This window comes from Hippoglossus hippoglossus, chromosome 8 (assembly GCF_009819705.1).
Source record: "Hippoglossus hippoglossus isolate fHipHip1 chromosome 8, fHipHip1.pri, whole genome shotgun sequence".
Taxonomy (NCBI): Eukaryota; Metazoa; Chordata; class Actinopteri; order Pleuronectiformes; family Pleuronectidae; genus Hippoglossus; species Hippoglossus hippoglossus.
In genome coordinates, this window is record NC_047158.1 from 7,806,899 (window position 1) to 7,833,118 (window position 26,220).

The 26,220-nt window shown below is 41.8% G+C and overlaps 4 non-coding genes across 4 annotated transcripts; 3 read left to right on the forward strand and 1 right to left on the reverse strand.

The window, feature by feature from the left end:
* Nucleotides 1-1,101: 1,101 nt before the first annotated feature.
* Nucleotides 1,102-1,173, reverse strand: trnac-gca. Its single transcript has one exon. It is a non-coding gene; the product is annotated as a tRNA-Cys (tRNA).
* Nucleotides 1,174-4,534: 3,361 nt separating this feature from the next.
* trnac-gca lies at nucleotides 4,535-4,606 on the forward strand. Its single transcript has one exon. It is a non-coding gene; the product is annotated as a tRNA-Cys (tRNA).
* Nucleotides 4,607-4,892: 286 nt separating this feature from the next.
* trnac-gca lies at nucleotides 4,893-4,964 on the forward strand. The gene has a single exon. It is a non-coding gene; the product is annotated as a tRNA-Cys (tRNA).
* Nucleotides 4,965-8,857: 3,893 nt separating this feature from the next.
* Nucleotides 8,858-8,929, forward strand: trnac-gca. Its single transcript has one exon. It is a non-coding gene; the product is annotated as a tRNA-Cys (tRNA).
* The last annotated feature ends 17,291 nt before the right edge of the window (nucleotides 8,930-26,220 follow it).

Here is a 26,220-nt window from a genome sequence, read left to right on the forward strand (position 1 = left end):
CTTGACTCGGCCTTTGGACTCATAAAAACAATATGAGTCATTAAAATGGCAAGTGAAAAAGTGAAGTTCTCCGTTTGTATTGGCTCTAACCTCCCTTTCCGTTCACACTTTATTTCGTCTTTGTGCTTCCTCTCAAAGAAAAATACAAAACATGTTTCGCCCCCCTTTGAAATCAACCCAGTCTATCTGACATTACCACTGAATACCAGAGATTAAATCCAGTTTTTCCAGACAAGCCCACTTCCTCACCATAGTGCCCACAAACCCACAAGTAACCGCCACAGTGTGTTTGATTCTCCCCCCCAACCGTATCAGCGTCATGGGGGATCTGAGCGACCACAGAAGTCTCAGCTGGATGGTAAAATTACAGGCCTGCTATTTATAGTTCGTGGTTTTACAACAATGATTCAATATGAAGCACATATAACAGAGCAGGTAAAGAATCCCAGTTACTCTATCCACATGTATCTAAGACATAAAGACATGTCCATCATCTCTGTGACTATCCCTCAACTGTCCAAAATGTCTCATTTCAGCACGGAGCATCTCCTTTATGTTCCCTGGGTGCACACAATAAAAAACTGGAAACACATGTGCACGCTGAGCTCTGGAACATGTCATCTATAAACTTGATATTCTACATGATGCATGTAGAGGGAACATGGAAGACATTAGCTCGAAGCCACATCATTCCACTCAACTCATCGTGTTTCCATTCGTTTGATTCTTCAGTTTGTTTGATATTCCTCTGGACGGTTCCCCCGGATGTTTCTGATTCTCGAAGCTTTGAAGCGTTCACGTGATGATCTAAGTTGCTGCTCTGAAACCGTTTGAGATCTGCTGCACACTAAAACTCAGGAACAAGGTTAATATTAACTTAAATCCACACAGTAAATGCATTTATATTGGACTCTCCTACGCTTTATGGTGAGTTTACACTCTTTACACTGCATTTATACGTCTTTCACTAGTACAGTATCTATCTATCACAAACGCTAGCAGCACATGGTGGGTTCCGTTTCTTGTCCAGGGACACTTCGACATGTTGAAACTACCAGTTTGGTCAATGACCTGTTCTACCTCTCTAAAAAGTAAAAAGTAAGGGGGCATCCGGATTTGAACCGGAGACCTCTTGATCTGCAGTCAAATGCTCTACCACTGAGCTATACCCCCTACACAGAAACCACAATGAAGCATCAAACAGACTGTAACAGATCAGGCAAGGATTCATTTGGGATCAGCTCCTATTTTCACATCATGTAAATACACATTTACATGATAATAAAAACAATAACCATGATGATGATGAGTATTGACAACAGCCCGACCAATTTATCTGTTAGACAATTTCAGCCTTTCACTGATTCATTGGTATTGGCGTTTAATTTTGCCGATATTAAAACATTTATTTTACAAAGTAAGCAATACAGCAAATAGGTGCATTTGTGGCAATACATTAAAACATGTTTATTTTCTATGTATTTGGTTGTTTCCATGTTTTCTTTTAATTCATAATAACGTTTATGGTTAAACTGTAAAATATCAAGCTTCAATTACATTTGTAATAAAGTTTTGATAACAACTTTCTTGTGGATCATTGGCATTTCTTTCAGCATATATAGTAGCTGATTTATCTGAAATGTTTTTGTCCATATTATTTGTATCTATTATTGGCAACCAAAGATCCACATTAGTCGTGCTCTGGAATTGACAACTACTTTTATAATGTGAACAAGAGCTTTCTATAAAAAAGTGCACAGGCTCCATTTGGAACAACACTACACGGACTCTGAGAATCGGTGGGTGAGAGCCGGGCGGTGGGATCAGTCCTCGGTTGTGTTTATTTTCCCATCGTAGACACACTAACTCTGTCGAGATTACAGGTCACACCAGAAGTGAGAGCCAGAACTCGGCTTCAGTTTCCCTCCTCGTGCAATGTTAGGGGAAACTCTCCGAGGCCCACGGCTGAGAATGCTTCAGCTGCTCCAGAGATAAAACAAACACGACCCATTTTTATTGATCTCCAGGGAGGGTTCTCATAGGTCTGAATGAACGTCTTTCAGGTAAATACAATATACAGATGAAATATGGTATAAGACCAGATGTGTAGATACAGGTCAAAGCATTTCTATAATGCAAGGGACAGATAACGATCGTGCAAAAGGCTGCTTAAATCATCTCCTGTCTCTCTGAAGTATCAATATTTGTTTACATCCTACTATGACGGAGGCGGTTTTCATATCTGTAAATAAAGGTTGTTGTACTGCAACTAATAATTATTTGAGACTGACACTTGTTTAATAGGATGTAAGAATGATCAGTCAAATGTCTCAAAGTGAAAGTGTCATGATAATAGGAAAAATACTATAAATATGAATATAGTGTATTATACACAGTTTTAACAATTCTATTATTGTATATATACTGTTTTTACTGTTTTATGTACTGTTTTTATTTGCTGTGGCGAGTTCTATTTGCCTTGTTTTTTTCCAGAGCAGTTCGATTTGTCCGGGCTTGCAGGGTCACGTCCTGGCATGCCCCAACATGTCAAACACAATTATTCCTTCTATTAAATAAACCACTCAGAAATAATAGCCTATTTAAAGTCAGATTAGTTTTTGTCATAGACCAACCTCATTTCCTCCACAACAGCCTTGACATCTCCCCACTGTACAAATCCAATCTTTGTCACTGGAAACTGGATATTCACTTGAGACCCTTCAGGTTTATGCTTCTACTGAAGAGCTCGATAAACTCATAGGATAAACACTCAACTCAAGAGACTTTGAGAGGCTGTTGACATCTCAGAGTTATCTCCATATCATGATGTAAATGTTAGGAGGGAGGAAGGTGTTGGTTAGATGACAAAAGTGTGTAAAGGTCCCTTCTGTTGAGGTAAAAGGCCGTTTTCACACTCATGGCTACCTTACTGGGAGATGTCCAGTGGGAGGCCGAGCAGACAAAGAAAAAGACATTGGCGTCATTGAGGCACTTTTAATGACCTTTTGTGTCCTTTCATCACAGTCTTTCTTTTTTAACTGTCAGATGGGTGAGCCATCGCCGAGGTGATGTGCATGATCTCAGCTGTTGGTTTGGATGTTTGTTTGTAGGCAAGATTACGCAAAAACTCCTGAACAGATTTCAATGAAACTTGTTTGAATGATTGGATGTAGATTATTTTTGTCACTTTTGTTTTTTTCTCAGCAAATAATCAATGTATTTTAATGAAAAAATAGCATATTTAGGAGGTATGCATCTATGACTGTAGCAAATTTGGTGCGGATCGGGGGAAAATGCAGATTAAACTATCTTAAATATGTTTTCATTTGTTTGTTTGTTTGTAAGCACGATTATGGAAACAATAATTGACGGATACCCACAAAACTTGGTAGAAGGATTTGAAAATTGAGACATATATAGGGGGTTGCTATGAGTGCAATTTTGTGCAACTCCAAATGACAATCTGGATCTAGTGGATTTAAATATGGTTGGGGTATTTTTTCAACCAGTGTATGGTAACAAATAGGGCTAGAAACCTGTAACTACCATCAATGCATAGATGAGAAACGTAATGAGGCCTTAGCTATTGGGCTTGGTTTAATTTAAGGTTAATTATCTGACATTTTACACAAAGAGTAGGTTGAAAGAGTTAGTTCACTTTTGATTGTTTTCGAGGACAAATTGCTCGTGGTAAAGTTTATTCCTACTTTCTTAACTAAATAAACAAAGTCAGCGCTCTGAGGCGAGGGACATTTTCGCTGCAGAGAAAGCTACGACACAGCAGATCCAATGAAAACAGGAAACTCACGGCCGGTGGTTGATGTCCTATTTTAAAGTCCCCCCCCCCCCTCTGTTATAATTGTTCCCTTTCACTCTCCTCTTCATAACCAGGCAAACTCATGCTATTTGCATAACTGTTCAGACCTGCTCTTCACCCCCTGCCACTGGCCTACTTCCACTCTGTCAGCCTAATGCTTCCCAGCACTGTCTCTTTGTGCTGTCTCTCATTGTTGTGGGAACTTCAAATGACTGATACATTAAATTGGGAGGGCTCTAGTCTAGTCTGGTCTTTACAGCCTCACTACTGTGTCTCCAAGCAGGAGAGAAAAATACACTGAGTAATAAATGATGGGGGAGAATGGGACAGTTTTTCCTTATTTGTTGTCTCCTTTCTCAGCAGTGTCACAGGGAGGGCTCTCTGTTGTGGAACATGAAGAGGTGACGAGATATGATCTGTGTGTGTATTATGGTGGAAGAATAGGGCTTGTGGGATCTGATACTGTGAAAATGACAGAGCGGCCTGATGTGTCAGACTCTCACGGGACGGCAGGCAGAGAGGAGCTGCAGCGAGCGAGGCTCTGGTGGGAAACTGCTGAGGTCACACTCAGGCAGTGCCATGTGGGTGTTACAGTGTGTGACTTTTCTCTTTTTTCGAGAAGGATATCGGTGAGAAGCTGATCCGGCCTGTAATGGAAAAAAAGACGTCATGGTCTATCAAAATTTTGGAAGTTTTTTAAAGTTATCTTTGCTGTAGGGGGGTATAGCTCAGTGGTAGAGCATTTGACTGCAGATCAAGAGGTCTCTGGTTCAATTCCGGATGCCCCCTCAACTTATGAAGGTGTCAAATATTTATAAAGTCACAATTTACAACCATCTAAATTTGGCTATTTTAGTCATCATTTATATTTGATAAGGTCAAATTAGAATGTTTTTGTCTCATAGCTTTGACTTTCTTTCTCCGGACGTGGACATTTTAATGCAAAGTTTTCACTGACCATGCGCAAAAATGGCTTGAGTTAGATTGAGGAATACATACTAATGATCTGAAATAGAGAACGTTAAGCATCACCATGCATTGTCATAATGGTGAGGCTTCTCAGTGGCTCACAAGAGGGGGTATAGCTCAGTGGTAGAGCATTTGACTGCAGATCAAGAGGTCTCCGGTTCAAATCCGGATGCCCCCTTTCTACCCTTTATGAGTAATTAACATTTACAGAGTCAACTTCATCATAAACCTAATAAAAAAACATAATTGGCAGCCGATAATGAAGAATACATTCTGAAAACATCTGTCTTATGAGATTAATTCACATAACTGAAGGACATCAAAGTGCAATGAAAATGCATTAGTACAGATTGAGGTTAAAAGACATTTGCACTAAAAACAAAGTACAAACAAGAAAATCTAATGATAAAACAATGCAATTCTCAAAGTGTATTTTATTCCAAATCAGACTGCATTACTTTCAAAATAGTTTGATTTCTGTACAGTTCACCAGACGAATCCACGATTAGTTTCTATCCACTCTGAATTACTGTAGTTTCTGCTGACTCATCCAGATGCTTAGCCTTTGAGAAATGGTAGAAAAATATAGATATAATAATGAATTAGAATAGGACTGAAAAAACTCAAAACCTTAAAGAAAGTGATGAAAAATCCCCCAGCCCATACCACATCCTTCCTCCAAGATTTGTGGAGATTTATCTAATAGTTTTTGTGTTATCTTGCTTACAAGCGAACTTACCGACACACAAGGAGTTAAACATTTACAGGAATGACTTCCTGGAAAAGAAGTTTATGAGCAAGACTCATTGAACAGTGGAGTAAAAGAAGAGAGGTGAAGTCCCCAATGATGCAGAAAAATTCCATATAAAGGCAAACAGACGGAAAAACTAGTTCAAGCTGTAAAATTAAAAACCCACACCTTGGTTCTACAATTCTTGTCGAATAAAAGTTATTATTAATCCAAAATGACTGCAACAAGCTGCTGCGGAAAGACTTAAGTGAATCCTCCAAATGTTGATGTCATCTCCCATCTGGCAGAAATGAAACGACCACAAACATTCCCCAACACAAAAGGACAGAAAAATATCTCAGATTCTTTTTGCCCCGAGCTTTATCGCAAATTCTCCTCAATACGTCCCCACAGTATACATGCAATACTACTTCTCATATGTTGGTATTTAAGATTTTAATGAATGTTTACTCTCCACCCAGAGGCTCATTACCAAGCAGAATGATTAATCACCCTGCCTCAGTTCCACAGTCTAAATTAATTTCGACCTTTGTTGTTTTTACGACTCGTGAGGATCTTTTAGTTCGTGTTTTTGTAATGCGGAGCGGTACAGTTCAGTCATGGCTTATTGTTTACCAAGAGTTGGCTCAGCAGGGAGTCGGGTGATGCACAGCAACCCGAGAGGCCCGACAAATTACGGAGCCATGACAATGCAAAGCAGATGTGACTGTGGCAGATGTCGTAGCTAAATTATTTTCTCCCATCGGAAAATATTGTCAGAGACAATAGTAAATCCTGACTAATTGTCAAAGACACTGGTAATTGGTTGAACATACAGTGGTTAATATGTGGGCTGTAAATAATTCCCCCCCCCATTTCCATGTAAATGAAAAGAGGTTTATTAGCCTAAAATTCTATGAGTGTTGTCCTTAAACCAATTACTTGGCATATTGAGAGATTCACTCATTCACTTTCTTGCAACATCAGATGAGAAAATCAGCAACTCTCTCATGTCCATATGTAGCTACCACCAACAATAGCTTAGCATGAGTTCTACAAACAGAGGCTAGCTGTTTCTCCTTGATTCCAGTCTTGGTGCTGAGTTAAGCTAACTAGCACTGCTAGCATATAGACGCAGATGGCCAGAATGAATAAATTGTTCCCCAAAATGTTTTCACAAACCTATCTTGCCTTAAATCTATGTCCCAATTCCAAGGTTGCATCCTTCGTAGACCTATTAGACCGTAAAGTCCGAACTTAAATGATGGTCTGGTTTACGAAGTTTTTCCTATTTGCATCACGACCTTGTCCCGCCCTAACCATTCTGTCATTAGCTATTTGAGCAACTGCACTTAATATAGCTCGGCAGCTTGCATAGTTAGCTTGTTAGCTTCGTCACCAACGTACAATGAATCCTGGGCTAGGTTTGGCACAAGCAGGATCCCCCCCACTGGACCTTTTGTCACATGAGAATGAAGCGATGCAATTGTAGGCTTTATTTGAAGAAGCCTTCGAAATGGTACAGCCTAGTCACACCATGACACCATCAGGCTTCAAAGGCTGTCTCCGAAGGATGCGGCCCCTGAATTTTGGCACAGATGTTGATTTAAATCCAGGAGCTGGACATTTTTCTGTGATTTTCCCACATCTGAAAAGCTACTATTTATTCTCATGATCCGTTAATTGCATGATCCGTTAATCGCAATTAAAATCAGGGAATCGTTAAATGATGTTAAATGATAGCAGGGGGACGCATATAGGACGAATTAACGGATAAGGCCAAGGGGTTACCACATGGCTTATATTCAACATACCACCTGTCAGGAAATCCTGCATCATCACAGAGTCCACAAACACATATACACACACAGTCACACACCTTCTCTCCAGACTGTCCAACCTGGCCAGCTGAGGGAATCCGTTCTGTGTGTTACTGAGATTAATTTCTGGCACCGGCCCTGGCCCAGCTCCAGCCAGGGGAACAAGAGCAGCTTCCATCCCACAGAGCAGCAGTTTATCCCCTGTGGTGGGTCCAACCAGGCTGATCCTCTCATATTAAATGGATTAGCAGAGTCCTTATTCTACTGTCAGGAGCTTGTGAAAAGAATAGGGATTTTGCATGTTGGCATATTCTTCTGACAACATTTCATAGTGTAAACTGTAAAATCGTGGGCTCCTACCTTGTTCACACCAGGACTTAGAAACTGAGCGAATCAAGGGTATATTTCTTCAAAGTATTTCTCTACGCCGGTGCCAGAAACATGATTCTGTAGCTGCCCTCTGAGAGCATTAGCCCCTTTTAGCTCTTGTCGTATCCGTGGGAAACTCTAGCATTAGCACTGCTTACAAGCCTTATGATTTCCCATGGGAAACATGCATGACAGGAGCAGGTTAGGTTGGGATCCAAACGTTGCATGGCATGATTAGGATGGAGGAGATCAGGTTGCAGATATCAGGAAGAATCACATGAAGAGTGTGAGGTTGCACACTGACCGCATGCCAGACTGCATTTATTCTCAGACACATCTAACTGTTGATTCACTCTCCTTGTTTGATGTAACCCACGAGCATGAAAGTGATTAAATATCTCTTCCACTTCTGGAAGACTGCACTTGAAAGACAGTTAGTGTTAGATCTCATGCCCTGCCGGTCTTTGAACAGACGGATGGCAGGTGCTCCTCCCTGCCTGCACTCTTCTCTTAATCTCCTTCAGAAGGCAGACGACCCCTCATCCTCACAGGCTTCCATACGGGCGCCACGCTAATCACTATGTTTAATTGAAGGCCGTCTGTGGCCGAGCCCTCACACCGCAGACAGATGTGCTGAGATCAGGCTGGGCACAAACAGCCTTGACCATGGATCAGCCCCATGTCCCTGTTCCAGGACCATTGTGTCGTCTATTTCTGGCCCCCAGACAAAGCATGCGTCTCCGTGGTGATGATGCAGAATCAGTCAGGAATATGTGTAGACAGAAATCCGTCTCGGTCTGTGGTTAAGATCCGTGTTTTTTGACTTTCTTATTTATTTCTTAGATTGCTAATGAGGAAACACTTGTCTTACGTTGCAGTGTGGACAAGTAGAGCAGAGTCCTTATCTGAGAACGGATGAGCCCTAAGAAATCTTTATGAATTTTCATGGTCAAGGTCAAATTAGAATGTTTTGGCCTCATAGCTCTGACTTTCTTGCTCAGAACGTGGACATTTTAATGCAAAGTTTTCACTGATCATGCCCAAAAATGACTTGAGTTACATTGAGGAATACAAACTAACGATCTGAAATAAAGTAAGTTAAGCATCACCATGTATTGCCATAATGGTGAGGCTTCACAGGAGTTGCTATGAGGGGGTATAGCTCAGTGGTAGAGCATTTGACTGCAGATCAAGAGGTCTCTGGTTCAAATCCGGATGCCCCCTTTATGAGTAACCAACATTTAGAGAGTCTACAGGAACAGCACTGTTTTAAAGAATACTCACTGAATACCTCAAAATAATTGTTATGAGATAAATTCACATAATTGACGACATATGAGATCAAAGTGCAATGAAAATAAATCAGTACAGATTGAGGTTAAAAGACATTTGCACTAAAAACAACGCACAAACAAGAAAATAAAATTTCCGACATCTAACCTCTGACAGATCAGTTACGATCATATTCAGTTAAATAAGTCAACAATATATTATTAGCGTCAAAGCTCATAGAAGAGATCAGCACATACACAGATCCAATTGTGTGATTTCTGTATATGTGCATGTGCGTTGATGTGAGTGTGTCTTTCGGGGGTGGGCTTGGTATTTAGCTTATCTATTTAAAAACAGGGACATAGACACACACACACACACACACACACTAGGTTTGAGTCAGTCGAATTATGTTTTGGATCGTTGTGTTCATGTGATCTACAGTAAGGACCCCCTCCATCCCCATCGCCCCCCTCCCGGCTCAGCTGGACTCAGCCCTTCCACTGAGGCCTGCCTCAGCGAGGCCACACCCACTCACTGGCCCTTTCCCACAACCTCCAGGCACCTTGGAGGAAGTCATCCATGCATAACTCTGCTCCTTAATCAAAGGCTGAATGTGGAGTTTGTCCACTGCAAGTGCGGCATTAGCAAAGCACATGCTCTCCTTTCACAGAGAAACAATGCGGCCCATTGTGTCCGGCCACAAGTGTCTATTTTGATGTAAAAGGGATCTCACAAGCTAATGGACAATGAAGAGGGAATTCCAGGAATAACACACAGGACACATTGAGGACTGCACAGCACCGGAGGATTATCGAGCCCTGCAGCGTGTCAGCATCATCCCCGAGATCGAGACACTGCATGTTTTACAGCTGCATTAAAAACAACAGACTCCACCACAGCTGATATGGTAGAAGTTAAGAAACCATCAGCTGCAGAGTATTTCTGTGTCTGCCATGACAGGCTGAGTTTTATCTCAGTTTCGAACTGATGTAACTGGGCCTCTTGGACATGTCAAAATAACAGCTTAGTGTGACAAATGGAGCAGTCCTCCAGGTCCTTTACTCTGATAACAGCATTAGTCATCAGCAAGCAAGAGCCTGACACAAAGCAGCCGTGCAGGCAACATGCCATCAATTTACCTGAGAATAGTGAGGAGTGTACAAGAATAAATTAGACGCATCCTGAGCAGACAACATGAGACATTGTCTTCATTCTCCAACCCACCTCCTCTGACCCTTGCTCTGGTTTATAAATAGCAGTGACCCATCTCTAAATAGGACATTGTTTTGTCTATTGTCTTTCCATCCATGTGCTGTCCTGATCACTGATGCTGAAACACTGCGGTAAACATCCTCTGAGTGACCCCCCTCACCTTCCACTCCCATGGATGAAACATAATCCTCCTTTACACTGTCCAGGCCTCGCTGTTTTAAACATGTGGCCGAAAATCTCTTTGCTTTAAACATGAACTATTGGAAACAGAAGTCCAGAGCGGCTTTACCTCCACCAAGGAGGTTATGTTTATACCCCTGTCCATTGGTTTGTTGCATTGTGAGAGGGTGTTTTTTCCAAATGTAATTAATGAATCTTGATGAAAATTAATATTTAGGAAACCAATATCTATGAGTGTATACAATTTTGGACGGCTTGATTGAATTTAAGGTGACTGTTGGCGGAGGTGTATGTACTACTGAGTATCATTCTTGTTTGTTTCTTTGTTGGTTAGTTAGTTGGTTGGTTGGTTAGTTAGTCAGTTTGCTTGTTGGTTGGTTGGTTACAAAACTACTGAACAGATTTCCACGAAGAATGTTGGAAGGATGAGACATTGTCACTTTCTTCAATATTTCCAGAAATGGCCCTTGGTGGAGGCATATGTTCAACTGGGTGCCAGTCTAGTTTTTATATTTTTTTTTTGTTTGACGCTTGATCCTACTGCTAATATTCACAGAAGAGAAAAGTTGATACATCCATTTTCTTTTTCCGTGTTAAAGGAAAGAGCGGGAATCCAAATTTGCTCGGACATGGTTCATGGCTCAATTCAACATGATTAGGCTCAGCATCAGCCTGTTTAAGAGGAGCCCTTTAAAAGGATGTTTAGGGGCTTGGGGCAGGGGGTGTGCTGGAGGGTTGGCTCCCCATTCTTCCCATTATAAGGCTTTGCACTTTCTTTAGGATGCAGGCCATCTATCAGGAGCCCCTATAGGTCCTTTCAGGGCCAAATAAAAGGATCACTGTGAGCAGACCTGTCTGTGGGTTGCTCAGACATGGGAGACAACAGATGTGTTAAACATAGCCAGCGTCCTCACAAAAAACCCAGAGAGCCGGGGCTGCATGCTCTCTAATGGACAGGCAGCTTAATGTTAATTGCTGAATGGAGTCAGTCAAAGCTGCAGCGAGCTTTCACCGAGCACGTTCAAGGAATCCCACATCATAAAGGAGACTTCACTTCCCTCCACTTTTAAGGAAAGGAAGAGCGTTGCAAAGAAAGGCCATAAAATTGTTACAAGACCTTTAAACAAACTGCACCTTCGAATCCCACAAAGACGCGTGTGTAACTTCATCCGGGTGTAAAAGTACAACTGAGCTCTGCTTCCGAAAGGTTTGGATGGTTGTGACCTCAAACGAGAGGTGGACATGATAGAATCAATACTACTGATACTAACTCTTGTTTTGAGTATTGCTACTAGAGTGTCCATAGGATCAATACCTAAAACATTGATCTACTATACATCACTTAAACATACAAACAATCTTCCTATGGTTCATGCATTGATTTTCCAATCACCTCAAGGGTTCACACAGCATTCAGACAATAAACATTTATTATGATTCATTCACAGTATAAAGTAATAATAATAATATAGTTCAAAATTAAAATACTAAAGTTAAGTACTAATACCTCAAATTTGTACTTAAGAATGCTACTTAATTAGATGTTTTAGTAACTTTCTACCAATGGAATCCGCTTGTCGATGTTGCATTCAGCTTAAAAACCATGACACATTTGTCTTCCCTACATTATATCACATTGATGTTTTTAATAATGAAAACAGAAGATATTTTCAAAATATATTTTTATTTGTTTCTGTATTTGGACTCAGGTTCTCTTATTTGTTGACAACAAAAGAAACCATAGCGGCTGGCTTTAATACCAAACTGTGAAACCCTGTTGCTGTTTGGCTGCTGGGGCCCAGTTTACCTCCTGTATTCCTGTGGGAATCAGGCTAATCCAGAGAGATCACAGCTTTCTTTGCCAGAGCGCAGATTTTGTTTCATTTACTGACTCTTTTTTACATTGTGTTCCATGTTCTTATAGATTTAAGTACATGCAGTGCAGCTTAATTAAAAGCAACCATTAAATATTACATATTCTGTATATGTTTCACCAAATTTAGAGGCTGAATTCAACTTCTGCACCCCAGTATCCTCCAGTGACACTGAAGGAGGAGGAGCAAAGGTCCCTGCATCAAACCCCAGAGCCTAAACAATGAACGCTTGGCGTGGACAGCCCGAGGCGAGGCCATCTGCCGCTGAAAGAGTGGAGTCCCTTTGTCAGCTATTGTGGAATGTCGAAGCAGATTGATGAGGGCCGGGTGATTCCTTTAGGGCCCGGCGAGGCAGCAGGCAGCACAGTGAGCCCGAATAGACACTAAAGGGAACTCCTTCGTCTACTTCTGTCTCCACGTCCAGCAGTCACATGATGCAGTAGCCAGACGCTAACCTGGGAAAATACTGGGAAAGACTTTTGGGACACCGATTTCATGTTTGAAGTATTCAGATCCCTCGAGGTTCTCAGCAGACATTTCAATTAATACTGAATTTTTTACAAATAGCTCAAAGCAAGATTAAAGGCATTATTCTCCTCTCCCCCTTGTCCTTCATAGAAAGTGTAAGAATGTGTTGTATGAGAGTCCAATGCAGGCTGGAGGTCACAATAGTGTGCCTCTGTTTGGACGATGACCTCTAACCTCTCAGCAGGTGTGTGTGGATGGCCTTTTGTTGAGGGGAGCCCGTCCAGAAGCTCTCTGGCTTTTGGAGTGGGTGGGTCAGGAGGAGGGTGGTGGTGCGGGGACACAGGGCAGATGTTGTATGTGAAATCCCCGGGGGAAAGTGTGCCGCCACAGAGGAAAGGGGTCAGAGCAAAAGGGCGGATCTCTGACACGACCAACACAACAGACAACTCTGGTTTCCATGGCAGCTTGCCGCATCACTAAGCCGTCTGTTCTCTGAGAAAAAGAAATAGAACTTCAGGCTCCGGGATCTCTGACAAAACCTGGCTTTATTCAGCTTCTCATGGCAACGACAAAATCTGGTTCTCAGTCAGACAGCAGATTTAATTTAGTGGGCTGTATTTGAATTCGTACCTTGGGAATCACTGGACTAAAATACCTGTATAACTGTATGTAAATGTATTTATGTGAAATATATTATAATGTATGAATCAAGAGCCCAAACAAATACTTTTAGTAATGACGCCTTATTCACCTGATGATACTTCTGTACTAACACACATGCAGGATTTTAAATAACAAGCTTTACTTGTAATAGCTTATTTTTATATTGTTGCATTGGTACTTTTATGTAAGTGAATGACCTGAATATTTCTTCCACCTCTGTGAAGCACAGAAATTAAACTAATCAGTTTCTAAAAGTTTATCATTTTAACAGGCCCTATTTTCAAGTTCACTCTACTATCATATTCTGTATGGATTTTGTGGCAATGTCCAATGCCACCGGGGTTTCCCACACACAGCCAGAGACTAAACTGTTGCTTTTCAGCAATTTATGAACACAAACAAACTCACAAAACTCTCTCAACAAAAACTAAACTAAAACCTTGGCTTTGCAGCTGGGTTCTGTCCATGTGCCTCATGTGCGTCTCAGTCCTTGTGTGTCTGTCCCCTTCGGCAGCTCTGCTGCTGCCTTTTGTACCAGAGGATCGATCAGCTAACAGCCCTCAGCTGAGCTGATTGATCCTCTGGTACAGGTGGAGGTGCTCTCCGAGCCACCTCTGTGCCCACAGAGATAAAATACATGTGTGTGAAAGCACCTTGTGATGGATGAGGTACTGAGATACTTAAAGAACCACGATTTACTCCATTATAAGTATAAGTCATGTATTAGCAGTATAGATTTAAGTAAAAGTTATGCAGGAAAATGCAGGAAAATGGCCCCTGTGAGTGTAAATTTATTGTTTACTCACTTGAACAATTTTATTATTTTGCTGATGTTAATATATAAGTAGCTTTCAAAGTTTGTAGCTGGTTGAACATGAGTTTATTTAACTGTTGATGCTGTGGTTGCAAGTTTTATATTTTATAAACTTGTTATGTGTTTTTCATGTAAAATCTCAATCTGCAAAGTGGGTAGAAACTATAATAAAGTAAATGTAGTAAATGTTTCTCAAGTACTGGCATAATGATGAATGTAGTTTCATTCCACAACTGACAGTTCCTTGTCTATTTTAAAGAACAGTATTTCATTATTTTCATAATGCCTTCCTTCCTCGAATTGTTTTTCTGGTTTACATTTCTGCAGACAAACACAATACTAAATCTTGACCAATACACAGCGACTATAATGAGACTCTTTAATGTTATGGGGCCGGTTTTGGCTGCGGAGCCTCGAAGCCACAGGGTGCAGCAGAAATAAAATAGAGATAAAAGGCACAGCTTGTTGTCCTGACTGTTTTTACTGTAGCTGGACTATGACTCATTTCCTTTGAGGTGACGGCTGCGGAGGAATGTGACTTTGATCAATCCCTGGTTTCATCAGGTTATCTCAGCCTCTGCAGTAAATAGGCAATAAACATTGACACCAGTCTGTAGGAAGACTCTGCGGTAAGTTTGATCACATCCTTGTTGCATCAATATAGGGTCTGACTCTGAATGTCAAAGCTCACACTAGGAGAAGGGTTTGTGATAAATATTCAAACTCTAAATGTTATAATTAATAAACGACACTGCAGCACACATTTCTTTTGTTCCTCAGAAGCTGTACTCCATAAATAGCTTTAGGGAAACAACAGAGATTGGGAAACATCCTGCAGAAGAACTTTTAAGCTGAATTTGCGAGCAGATAAATTGCCTCACACTCCTGGTGTTTTTTTCTGCCTGACCTTGTCCGCAAAGCACCATTGTTCCTTTTGCCAGGGGTCTCTGTGCGTCCACAAAAGGGCCATCTGACAATGCTCGCAGGCCAAGCGCTCGCCTCTTATACGTGAGCCGTCAGTCCTGTGATGCATGTCATTTGTATAACATTACCCGGGGTCACAGCCCTATGGTCAAGAAGATCAGCGGGGAACGAAAGAAAGCGGGGGTCAGGGCCCCGGACAAATCTTGAACTTCAGCACAGGTCAGAAAATTCTTAGATATGCATCTTCAGCCATAATGTTTGAAAGGAACCCTTCAAAGCTCCCGATCGAATCTCTATGGAGCCATTGTTGAAGAAACTGAAGGAGCAGCTCAACAGAACAAAAAGAGTTTCACATCGTACCAGAGTAGACGATCCATCAAAGGATTCAAAAGGCCACGAGCATGTTTTCATGAATACAGGATGAATTTGTATAAAACTTTTTGTTCTTTTTGTGCCATGGAAATACTATCTGGGTTTGAACTTCTCATTCAAAATCTCTTTTGTCTGATTTCTGACACTTCGAAGGTTTACAACCGAGTGTGACACTATTAAAGACGTTCTGAACAGGTTACTAACACGTTTGGACTTTGAAGAGGTAAGATTAAAATGTCATAATCATCATGCTGAGATTTTGCAGGTATGATAACATGCAAACATTTTCTAGTATAATATGGGCTTTTTGTGAAACTTAATTTTGTAGATCAGCTTATTTTTATCAGATTTATTACAGACAATATATATGATTTTATTAATGTTATGACATATAGTATACACATTGTTTTCTCCTGTTTATGATCTGGAACTATATAAGATGGCATATATCACATGCATGTGGTGTGAGTGATGAATAAGATTGATGGAGTAATATGATGTAAGATATGTTGTTTTTGTTGCTGGCAGACAAAGTTGGCCCCATGCTTTTGTTTTGGATTAAAGTCCAGGGGATGAGGGCGGTAACAATATAAATCACCCAGGAAAAAAAGAATCATGGGCAACAGATGAATAAACAAAACCAGTAATTCATTAACAATGAAATGAAAACAACTTTCTAAAAGGAAAAGTGACACTGACCAGCAGCGAACTCAAAACCACAACTTAAAACAAATGAAATGGACACGCTACCCACGCTACACGCACGCACGCACGCACGCACGCACGCACACACACACACACACATTGCCGAGTGTCTGCTTCTCTCGGCCTCTTAACCACCATGGCCTTGATTGGTGATTGAGCCCAGCAGCCTTGCACACTCACACACTGCAGCTGCAGGGAAGAGGGTGGTACCTGAATGGACACCGGAGAGAGAGTGCAGAGAGAGAGCAGAGAGAAAACACAACAAGGCACGAAACAGAGCCCAACAGTAACTTTATTTTAAGGCTGAGGCTAAATTCCATTAGTTCTGCAGGTACCAAGTCACCGAAGTTGGTACAATTCTTCCTGAAGTGAACCATGAACGTCTGTACAAAATGTAATATCAATCCATTCAGTAGCTGTTGAGGTATTTTGGTCTGGGTCAGACCAACACTGCCGTCACTACAGCAATGTAAATGATAAATGTAAAGGTAAAGTAGATGACATGGAAACAGGTAGAAGAGTTTATCTGAGAATGAATGATTACAGTGCTCCACTTGAGCACCATTCCTGAACAAGTTTAACATCATCGATGAAAAGGAAATGTACTCAAAACAAACTTGACTGACGTAGCTTTCCAGTTTGTCTTTTCCATCCTGTCTTCTGCCAGAAAGGATACAGGTACCTTCATGCTGTCACAGGCCAACACAAACATGGAAAGCGCATCACTGCCTGAGCAGAGGTGGAGGGAGTAGTCCTTTCCTCTCCGAGGATCTGCCTCTGATTTGCAGGAAAGGGTCATTGTCCTCTGACATCTCTTTGTCTCTGTAGTATTGACGGAAAAGCTCCTGATTTCCCAGGTCATCGCCGACGCTGCGTCGCTGCTGGTTGCCAAAGTTTGCCTGACCTGCTCAACGTGACCTCGACGTGAACATAGTCACATCTCCAGGAAAAATCCTTGTGGCTTTGACTGTGTATTTTGATATCTGCACAGATATATTTAACATCTGAGAATGGTATTACCCTGGTCAGGCCATGAAAAACATTACATCAGCCAGCTTTAGCTTCTGCAAGCCAAATCCAGCAGCAGTCTGGAAATAACATAATAAAAGCCCTGCAAATAAATCGCAGAGGGACATCGTATATATGGGAATAATGAACATCAGTTGAAGGGTCTTCAAAGTCTTCGAGGACATTAAACTGGCCAATTCAAGCTGCAATGTAGCATCTGGCATCCTTTGTCGATGTCAAATTACAGTTTAGAACAAAAAAATGTTCTAATACTTTAAAGCTTTCTGAGCCTTTTAGAAGAATTTCATGGCAAGTTCCCATCAAAGGCCGCATTTTAAAACTCTTCTTAAAATCCTGCGGCTAACTCAGCGTCAATTCATGCTCTCATGTTCATGATTGGATTGTGTTACTGTAAGAATCTCTTGTGGAACAGAGGTTTCAAAATGGTGCTTTTTCGCGCTGATTCCCTGAACATTGGCCCTAATCAGGATCCTCTCTGTGTGTTGGCGGAGATTGGAATAACAGGACAAATACCGAGTAGGATGTGAGCCACCCAACTCTGACCTCCATCTGCACAGCTTCCTCTCCAGTCTCCCTGGGTGGGACGCTCCCCAGGCCACTAGAACTCACACACACTGTATCTGCTGTTCCCCCAATTGCCTCCAATTATGCGGCGCTACGGATCTGGCTATAGCGTTTCTCAGGGTGCTGAGGTTAGGGACACTCATACTCAGGGGTTTGTTGCAATTGGGCTGTTGCCACCGGAGATATTAATCTGCAGCCATGGAGCAGGAAATCAAAAGTAAGCTGTTGAACACACTGAATTATAGGGGAAACAGTTAATCCACTTTCTCCACAACAATAAAGTAACAGACATGTTTCTCAGAAAACATCTTAATGCTGAGATCTACAAGAGAGGAATATAATCCGAATACGAGACATTGTGGGAAAGTGAGCCATGTTTTATTGTTTGCTCAATTTCAGGTTGAGAACGAAAATTTCCCAAGACAGTCTGATGCTTGAATAAGTGTGTTGCCATTCGACTTTGGCACTTGGGTTGAGTTAACATGCTCACAATGACTGGGCACTCAAATGTATGTGTTGCTGTAGAGCTTGATTTAGTCGTTACTGGTGCCGGCGAAAACAACCAACAGCCAATGCTCGGAAAAAACAACATAGCCAACCTTTGGGCTAGTGTTGCATATCTAGCTGTCCATGAAACACTAAAGTGAAGTATGCAGGTAATAAACTCCACACATGAAGGTTCACCAATATTTTGATGTTTGTTGTCTGACAGGACCTGTATTCGCATTAATTTGATCGGTTAGCGTTTCGCTTAAATATTAGTTTGAACTTTGATTTGAGTGGCTGGTGCCTGAGTTTTTCTCAAGTTCTACTCCATGCAGAACAAGCAGATCACTGCAATGGCACCCCTGTGCAGTTCAGCAACATATTAAAGGGGTAGTTCACCCAAAAATAAAAATTCACTTATATCTATTCACCACTATGCCGATGGAGGGGTAAACAGCGCTGCATCCAAATCCAATACAATTCAAGTAAATGGCGACCACTTCTTCAGTAACTGCAACTGTTGTTTTTTTACGTTTGAAGGAGTGGTCGCCATTTACTTTATCTGTTTTGAATTTGACTGCAACGCTGTTTACCCCTGAAACTCGTGGACTCAAACACTTCACCCACTCCTCCATCGGCATGGATAATAATGTAACCATCCTAACAATCTTAGTTTAGTGTATAGCATGCTAACATTTGTTAATTAGCATACGTGCAGCAGAGGTTCAGGGATTCGCAGACGTTGTAACCAGGATACCTCATCTGTGAACTAAGAGTATTTAACCAACGTTTTGCACTAATCCTTCAAATAAATGTTGAGGTATTTCACTGAGTAAGAAAAGATATTGACCTGTTGGTCGTTCTAGAGGAAAAGTCAGAGCATCAACAAAGACATTATTAATCCTCTGGATCTTGAATATCTGCCTCAAATTTCATGGCGGTCCATCTGGTAGTTGTTGAGTGGACCACAGTGGTGGACTGACCAACTGACAAACCGGCACTGTCCTGTCGGGAACACAATCATTTTATTATTCAAAGAATGAAGCTGGAAATTCTGAACACACTTTCAGGAACCTTGCAACATAAAAACATGCCTTCACCTACAGCATCATGAGAACCGGGAGACAAGCGCCATCAGCATGTGGCTTGAATTTGCTCGGTTGAACCGTTTGCCCGCCGGGTGAAACACTTCCAGCCTTTTGTGGAGAACGGGGGTTGAGACTGATGCATCGCTCAATCCCCTCAGGAAGTGTGTGCACCAGTGCAAGCAGAGGAAGTTTACTCTGCTGCTCAACAGATCACTGTTTATGTTGGGGCCACTTCGTGAGGATGCATAGCAGCTTTGATTTTTCTTTTTTCTTTTTTTTTCTGTCCGTGTCATTAAATGAGTCACGTTTTTCCACATGATAAGTGAAAAGCAAACAAATCGATGCTGTTGTTGCTGATGGAGCGCAGGATGTTGCTCTTGGATGAACCGCTAAGAGAGGTTTGACGGAGTCTAATCCTCCTCTGTTACTTCAGCACCGTCACTATACCGGTTGATGTCATTTGTTGTCATTGCTGCAGTGATTCTCTGAGTCTGGACATGTTGGTCAGCTTATGCAACAACGGGACTGTCACTGAATATCCAGTGTGTATGCTAAAACATTAGCATACAGACTGCATGCTATTCAGGATTAGAGAGAGAGCGCAGAACAGCTTGAACCAGTTTTTGTCACAGTTCATTCAGTTTGTCGTTTATTCGTTTCAGACCCTGTTACGACCACCTGCTCGACAACAGTCCCTTCCCGCCTTTCTAGTCTCCTGACTCCCCCATGCTGTACCCAATTCCCTCATTAGCTCCCTATGATGGTATGTACTGGTCCAACAGATTGTCTATTGTGTCATCCCAGTGGTAGCAGTCCAGTTTTTTCGCACTTTTGGTTTGTGTGTTGTTGGACTTCTTTTTGACTTGCGTCCCTGCCTACATCTTTCCTGAGCACCACCTGCTTGTTGCCTCTCAGTCATTACCTGCTCTCAACTCCACAACCTTTTAATGAAGGTGAACTGTTGGAACTTTGTTTGGTGTCTGTGAGTCGTGCATTTGAGTCACTTTTGTCAGATGGAGGCTCAGGAAGGTAAAGGAGTATTGTTTGGTTTTTTATCTCTATCGAGGAGGTTATGTTTTCACCCCTGTACATTTGTATGTTTGTTGGTTGGTTGGTTTGTTGATTGGTTTGTCAGCAGGATTACACAAAACCTTCTTGACATATTTTAACAAAACTTGGGGGAAGGAATGGTGCATGGGACTAGAAAGAATCCACAATTATATTTATCTGGACAAAGAGGCGAATCCAGGATTTATTTTATTCACTTTCTTTAATAAGCAAGAAAGGGCATTTTTTTCACATTTTAATCAATCCCCCGGGGAGTAAATAATTCATGGATCTTAATGAAAAAGATCAGGCCTATCTAGGGAACTTGTATCTATGAGTTTGTACATATTGGTGAAGTTTGATAGAAGGTAAGATGACTGTTGGGGCCTTGGTGGAGGTATAAACTCTACTGAGGGCTGTTCTATTGGTTTCATTTCCATTTGTTTGTCTCTCAGCAGGCTTACTGTCAGTAGGAAGAACTTATAACATCCTCCTTTTGTATAGATTTTGAGCTCTGTGAGCTGTGTCAACCAACATAAGCCTTTTTCAGACATGACCTGTGGGTACAATCTGGAGAATTGGCAAGAGATTACCCATAGTTTGCCTTTCACACATGCACAACACAGCGGGAGGTTTGCCTGAGACAGAAGGTGACGCAGATATCACATGATTTTTTGTAAACACACAGACACCGGTGTCAGCTCTGATTGCCAAAAACTCCCTAGACATCTTCGTAAGTGTCTTCTATATGTGTGACACCACTTTTTCACCAGGAGATATATTTTCTTTTTCTTATTTTCGCGTCTGTCGCGTTTTTTCGCATCTGTCGCATGTCAGAAGCGTCATCAACCCCCCCCCACCCCCCCCCCAAATTCAGTGTTTTCTTTTTGTTGAGAGACAATAAACTTGGTCAATCCCTGCTTTGTGTATGGCAGATAAAAAGGAGAAAATAACTGTATGTCGCACCGGGAGATTAATCATCAGTTTAGTACACATTTTCCTCTCAGATGTTAAAATCAGCAAATTGACTTTCCCCTGTAAACACACCCATTAGTCGGCTTTCTACTCTACCAAAGTATGTTTTCATATACGTTGCAAAATGCCATTTTGTCCCGAGAGGCCTAACATTACAAAGAGTTTCCTCTCTTTGAATTGTGGTGGTCTGACAGATGCAATCTATCTTAAGATAAGAAAGATTCTGTGTTTGTATTAGTGGAAGACAAATGTCGGATTTGTTTTTTCTTTGGGGGGGGATGCTTGGGATTGGCTGTTATCGCCGTCGTGTTTTACACACCGCAGTGCAACAGAAGATGCTCCGGCAGCAGGCACACAATGGCACAGGGTTATCGTTTTAACTTTCTGCTGCAGTCAACCCCTGCTCTGTTTCTCAGGGAGGGCGTCTCACTCCACAGTTTGTTTTGCCTGCAGAAAAAGTCTTGTCCACCGGGGCCATAAATTCCACCGAGGACAGAGAGGTGATGATCTCTGCGTGTTTTTGAATAGAAACTTTATTTATCATTTTCCACACAAAGACACCATTGACCGATTGGATCTTCAAGTCACCTTATGTGAACTGGATAACGCTTCGATACAGAAAAGTCAATGTTATCTACAGATTAGTGAACTGAAATATGATCTCACTTCCATTGAGACTGTGACAAAGCCTAAAATCCAGCTTTGTATGATGTCTGTCAGACTCTGACTTCAGACATGAACTCTGGAAAATGTCTGGAAAATGTATACTTTTATATAAATTGCACATAGGCTACAGAACGCAGCAGGAGATTGTTCAGGTCAGATGAATTCACAACAACAGAAAAATGTCTGAAACATTCCAGGGGTGGAGCCCGTTTAGAATATGGGGGGTTAGGGTTATATTTGTGTCCAGCACATCGACACCGGCGTGTGCCTTCATTCCCAATACCACTCAAATCTCATTGTCTTTCCAATTTTACATCTTTGTCGACGTCTCCTACATGTATGGCTCCTCTTTTTTATCCCAGGATATTTGTATTATTTTAGTTTTTCTTCTCAGTATTGTTTTCCATCGTGTGTTTGAAAAGTCCTCAACACGCCCAATCACTCGCTTTGAATTTTTCAGACATTTTCCTGCCGTATTCTCACATGAACTCAATCAGACATTTTTCAGGGAGGCTGCTGCCGAAAGTGTCAGGAGGAACTAACTTTGACATTTCCTCTCTCTCAGGAGAGAGCTCAGTTCATGTCTGAAAGTAGTTTAAATGTCAGTTTCCCTTTTTGCTTTAATGAAAAAAGTTGCAGGAGTCACTTGACATTAAGACTCTTTTCTTAATTCGATCAATCCAACATTTGAGCCTCGTCCAAACTGTAAAATCTTCACAATCCTGTGATTATTATCGGAATTATACTTTAACATTACATATAACGTAGATGTGTTGCTCTGCCAGAATAGAAAGTCACAAAATATCCTCCAGTTTCATACATTGAAACCGAAAGTTTTCCATGTTGTTAAGCCATGTTGGATTTAAGGGGGTTTCACTTCACCAGGGCTCATATCCTCCTTAAAGCTGCCTGAAGTGGAAAACATGACTGTGACATGACCTTTAATGACACCAGATCTATAGGAGACCTCATGTGAAAACACACACACTTCTCTCTTGGCTCCTCTCTGCATTGTCTGAGACCTAAAGAACTCTGCCTGTCTCTTGGTTACATATTGATCGTGCCACAACAAAGGTGACACAGTTTGAGTGGCTCACACAGTAATTGGGTGTGCTCTCTCCATTTGATCTCTTTTGTTCTATCCTCAGCCGCAGCTTTCTGAGGAAAGAAGATACTTTTTATTCCTGTTCGTATAGAAACTGGTGATGAGAAACATCATTGTGAAACCCCCCTCACTTCCTTCCCTTTATGGTTTCACCGTACAACCACAGCAGCAGTTGAAATGCAGGATCATTACACTAGACTGTCAGGAGTGTAAAGCTACGTGTGACATTCATAACCGTATCATATTTTTCCACTCATTTCAATTTCAACATGTACTATCACATTCTAACCTTAAATTTAACAAACCCTGGAAAACATTTCGCTAGCAACAACCACAACTTTGTACACAAGTTCAGTTGTGTGTTCATGAAAAACCTCTTTTCATCTTGTTAAAATATGTTTCATATCTTCTGTTGCACTGAAAAACTGTTTACAAAGTTTGACAAAATCTCAGCGTGGACCTCAGACTCACAAACTTTAGTCGTGGGGTTTTAAAGATGTGATTATTTTAGTCGCATAGGAGGATAATTACATTACATTACATTACATTACATTACATTACATATCATTCAGCTGAGGCTTTTATCCAAGTGCATTCAACCATGAGGGTACAAACCCAGGGCAGCAAGAATCACGTGCATTAGCTTCAACAAGTCAAACTACAAAGTGCTACATGTAAGTGGGATGTATAAGTGCAACTAACAGAGTTGACGATTGTTCTTAGACCATCATCTTCTTAATAATTAAAGTCACTGAGCTGTTATTGCAAATTTAGGGTCCACTGTCTTTGGAGCCGTTTCTCTTTCTTATGAGTTCCCCAACTTTGTGGAAGTGCAACATCTAATCTTTCTAACTAACAACAGGTCTAATGATATAATTCTTTTCATTTCCAAATGTAAAATAAATCCCATGAAAAGACCACCACCAACTACAATGGCACTCAGTGGAGCACATACCTCTGGAAGGGCCCCAACAGTCCTTTATCAAATTATCTGGATTTTCAGTTGGATCTTCCCCAATTTCCTCACACTCATAAATATCAGTCCCAAGTTCCATGCTCAATCTTGCAATACTTTTTTTGTAATCTGTCCAGCAGGTTTTCCATAACACAAACAAATGGACAGGGGTGAAAACATAACCTCCTTGGTGAAGGTAACGATGAGCATGGGGCAAAGGGACAGAACCAAACCCGTCGCACTCAGCACTCTGTACACGCCCACTGAACCAGGTGAGCTATTAGGCATCCAAAATGTATACTTACAAGTGAGTGTCCAAAGAATATAATTAGAAAATGTATAAATTAACGAGCCACATTGTCGCATGTTCCTTTATTACCTTAAACACATCCAAAACTCACTAGCACAGCAACACTGTTTGAGCTCCATACAAAGTTCCGCTGAGTTGCATAAAGACTGGAACTCCTGTTGACATGAAGTGTATATATAAATATATATATATATATTTATATTTCTGAAACAACAGGTTTTTCAGACACTTTCTCATCCAGTGTGTGATGCTGCTTTATGCTCAAGAGGCAAAATAAAGCAATGAGAGTCTAACTAATGATCCAGCAAAGCTCAGTGAGAACTGGGCCACTGTGACCGTATCTGACTGAGATGTCGGGAACCGAGGTCAGGCCGGAGCTGCGTGGTGATTTCTCAGCGAGAATTTAAACGGCGGAGAGCGGGAATAAAGGCAGCAACGACAACAACAACAAGATTCTCCACAACACTGTGGTTTGGTTAAGTGCATTGCGAGACTCAAAGATTTCAAAATGCAACCAACTGTGGTTAACCGAAGGCCGTAAATTTGTGGTCTGGCCGTTTATGAACTCGCAGTGTAAGAGGGGAAATGTTCTCCCATTGTGATGCGGAATGGCGAGACAGGAGAACATGAATAAACAAATTAAATGCCATTGTTTATAGTAGACATTTGAGCCGGATTTAATGCTACACAGCTTTTCCTGGTGATTAAGAAAAACGTTCCTTCTCAAGTAAAGAATCTAATACACAAAAGTACAAAGGGCAAATAGTGATCAACCAGATCTCATTTATAATAAAAAATAAAAATACCACGAAGAAATCTGTGCCGTAGACAACGCAGTAGCTGTCCACAGGTCTCGATACGAAACCAGATCCGCCAGGGGAGGCAAGATGGGGAGATCGATTACTCTGAGGTTTCCCATGATCCCGTGTCTCTCCAGGGAGGACGAGCCTCTGCTCCGGCGCTGCCTGGGTCTCTCCACTGCCATTATCACCGATGGGAGCCACAATAGGTCAGAGAGATGAGATAACATTGTGAGCGTCGGAGCAGCAGGTGAGAGGCTCAACAGGGCGCGATTAGATATCCGGGTCCCAGGGTGTAGCATTGCCTGGGGCCTCAGGGGCCTCGGCCCCGCCATCTGCCAGGGTGAATTCCTCCCTGCTGCAGGGGAAGCACTCTGTGGCTGCACAAACTGTTGCTGTGGGGCGTTGCTTTGAGTTTCTCCTGTTACCTTTTTTATAGGGAGAAGTGTTACACTTTACAGTTCTTTTGTTACAACCTCAAACATGAGCTGGAAGAATGCAAGAAACTGCTGCAAACAAAGAACAGAAACTTCCGGTATTTGAGGAGTAATTCTCTGTCGTTTTTCCTTCATTAGCCAAAAACTGGCATGCGTTGTAAATTGTGCATATATATGTATTCCATCTGCAGACCCTGGACACCTGGCATCAAACACGAAGCAGCGGTAGTAGTACTTGTTAGATATGCAGTCCAGATCCTCTCTGGCCTGCAGGTTTCGGGGCTCCAGTGTGAGGCCATCACTCAGCGAGAGCACACCCCGGGGATCCTCCGATGACAGCCGTGCTGGATGGTTCACACATGACCCGAGAGCGTTTCTGCACGCAACACCCTGTCCCGTGACCTGCCGGCACCAGCCCTCACTTTGATCTGACGACTTGCTGTAAAATCGGAGATGCCTGCCGCACTCACACATGCCAGACACGCAGTCTGCCTTGAAACACAGGGCACGGACGTGGGCCGAACATGAGCATATTGAATTAGGAGCTGTCGAGCAAATCTCGGATG